General features: G+C 47.8%; 1 long non-coding RNA gene across 1 annotated transcript in view; it reads left to right on the top strand.

Moving 5' to 3' along the window:
• The first annotated feature begins 239 nt into the window (after nucleotides 1–239).
• The window catches only part of LOC111734637, a 7,221-nt gene continuing 4,651 nt past the window's right edge, over nucleotides 240–2,809 (top strand). The window contains exons 1-2 of the long non-coding RNA XR_002778527.1: nucleotides 240–1,157; nucleotides 2,269–2,493. This is a non-coding gene — a long non-coding RNA (uncharacterized LOC111734637). The remainder of the gene's footprint in view (nucleotides 1,158–2,268; nucleotides 2,494–2,809) is intronic.

Raw genomic sequence — 2,809 nt, 5'->3', positions numbered from 1 at the left:
CAAAATTCCAAACACCATATGGGTGAGACAGGACCAGGGAGGGACTGGGACATCCTCTCCTTCCGTGAGTAGGTTCCCTAAGCGCTTTCTCAACCCTCAGGGCTGGTGTCTATTCGTGCAGGTCTCCGCTGTGACCCCATCCAATCTTGGAACCTGGTGACCTGGGGTTAACTGACTAAGCCCTGGGTTTCAGTGCTCTGAGCTGCCTCTGACCAGCTTTGTGACCCTGGACGAGGACGCTACTTCTTGATGCCTCACTGTCCTCATCACTCCATTCTAGTCTGTTCCCTGAGAACCGCAGAAAACTATTAAAACCCTAACACAGCCCGCGCGCCGCTGCTGCTCACAGCCCTCCGCGGCCCCCAGGGTGCTCAGGGCCGGGCGCGACCCCGCCTCACTGTCCCCACAGACATAAGACGGACCCCAGGGTCCCGATGCCTCCCGGTTCGGCCGTCCCCACCTCTCCGTACGGTCGGCCGCTCCGCCTGCTGCTCTCTCCCACACCCCGTTACCCCGGATGTCGCCCACTAGCGCCTCGCCGGCCCGGACGCCGGATCCCGGGCTGCAGGACGCGAGCGGCGCGGGCTTCAGGGTTCGGGGCTGACGGCGGCGAGGCCCGGGGACGCGCACTCACCTGAGCCGGGCCCCTCGGCGCGGCCGCCGCCATCGGACTCCGTGGGCGGGGCTGGAGCAGGAAGGGGCCTCGGGCGCCGCGGTCCCTGTCCTGGCCCTGGTCACCCGGGTGGCGCCGCGAGCCTCAGATCCGCATCTGTGCCGCGGGGACCACGACTCCTTTGCGCTTTCTCGAGTTCTGTCAACTCTGACCGCACCGGATACTCTGGAGCGGAACAAATGCCCGCCACGAGGAGGACGCCGGAAGTCCCGCCCCAACGCGATGAAACCGATCACGGAAATGCTTTCATCCTGACCTGTCATTGGCTCAGCTCTGCGCAGGGCCTTCTGGGTCATGTAGTTTTCATTGCTAAAGGGGCCTCAGGGAAGGAGTTCTTCATCCTGACAACTAGAAAGTGAGGGTCTTGCAAACTGGTGTTCCCATGGCCAGGGAGGGGCTTTGTATGTCGTTAACTGCAGCAGAAAAACATAATTTCATATTCCTTGAAGCTCGGCCTACTCCCAGAAGATGAAAAATATTTCAGGTACTTTCGAATCTCCTGATCTAAATGGGCATATTATTCTTTAGAGTCACTCGGACATAAAATAGTCCACGCTTAGCTGGACACATCATTGTTGCTCTTCAAATCCATGTTGTCTGAGATGAATATTGTTTTTTGTTTTATTATGATTGACTAGGAAGAGAAATGACTCCATACATGGCCATGACTAGGAGGAAAGAAAAGGGATGTTCTGAATTAGATGAGCAGCAGTTTGTGGACAAAAAAGGGGTTCTATGGGAAGTAACCACACAGGGTGATCTGATCATAAATTCATAAGTGGACAGGTCATGGTGGGTAGTCACACCCCAGGCCTATAACTTCTTTAGTGAAAGGTTTTAAGCCATCCCTGTCCATCATTCTTCTGATTCTAGGGTAACATACCTTTGTCATGCCAAAAGTAATACCCTTGAAAAAGGTATTTAACCCTCAAGAGAGCACATAATCTCATTAGCTATCCTGTAATCCGAGCCCTGCCTCACTTTCACCAATCTCTCTTTTACGTCCCCTCATTAATTTCAAGTGCACAAAAAAAGATGTAAAACTGTTACTCTCTGGAGTATTTGAGATCTTGCTCCCCGGCATATGTGTCGGTTTGGCTCAATAAACTTAAAAAACTTCTCTACAGCTTTAGACATTTCTTACGTCGACAAATTCCACTGTGGTTCCCATAGAAAACCTCTCTCTTGCCTGTAGAGTCGATGATCATGTCTCGACCACTGAGGAACAACTTTATCCACACAATATTCCTTACTCCATATTCTAAGACATATAGTTGTCCCTCAGTATCCACTGGGATTGGTTCTAAGAACCCCACAGGTACCAAAATCTGTGGATGCTCAAGTCCTTTATCTAAAATGATATAGTGTTTGCATATAACCTACACATATCCTTCTGTATACTTTAAATCATCTCTACTTGTAATATATAATGCAAATGTAAATGCTGTGTAAATTGTTGTTATATTTTATTAAGGAACGACAGGATATCTGTTTATATTCAATACAGGTGCAACCATGCACCTTTCATAGGTCTAACTACATAGCACACATCAGCAACAATGTAACATTTATTTTTTAATATTTTTCATCTGAAGTTCATTGAATCCGAGAATGCAAAACCCACGGACATGGAGGGCCGACTACACTCATTTCTTTTGGATGAACGGACATCTATCTCAAATGGAGAGCAACTTATCTAATGCTATTTTGTCACGGATCAGGGAGTGCAACCTTCAGTCATAGCATGTGGGTAAAAGAACACTGAGATTACTTAGACCAAGCGGGCATGAGACCAAGTCCGTGATCTCGTGTCTTTGCTGGTAAGTGATCATCATGTTCCATTGATTGCAGGTACAGTTCATAGGGAATTGAGGTTACATCAGAAACATTATTTTGAGATGTAAGTTTTAAAAAGTTATTAAGGAGTTTATGTAGTTATTCAAAGACAGTGGCAGAAATAGCACTCTGAAGTATCAGAGGATGTTGAAGAAAGTTAGTATCTCAGAAAATTTTTACAAGGGCTTTTATTCTTGAAAACATTAAGTGATACCAGCTTAGAGAAAGAACTGAAGTGGACATTTAGAGTAGCCGAATTAGTACAAATGAAGAACTTGAGGTGTCGTGTTTATTCACAGC

Source organism: Pteropus vampyrus, unplaced genomic scaffold (assembly GCF_000151845.1).
Source record: "Pteropus vampyrus isolate Shadow unplaced genomic scaffold, Pvam_2.0 Scaffold2750, whole genome shotgun sequence".
Classification (NCBI taxonomy): Eukaryota; Metazoa; Chordata; class Mammalia; order Chiroptera; family Pteropodidae; genus Pteropus; species Pteropus vampyrus.
Note: the sequence above shows the minus strand (reverse complement) of the source record. Positions and strands in the feature narration are given on the sequence as shown.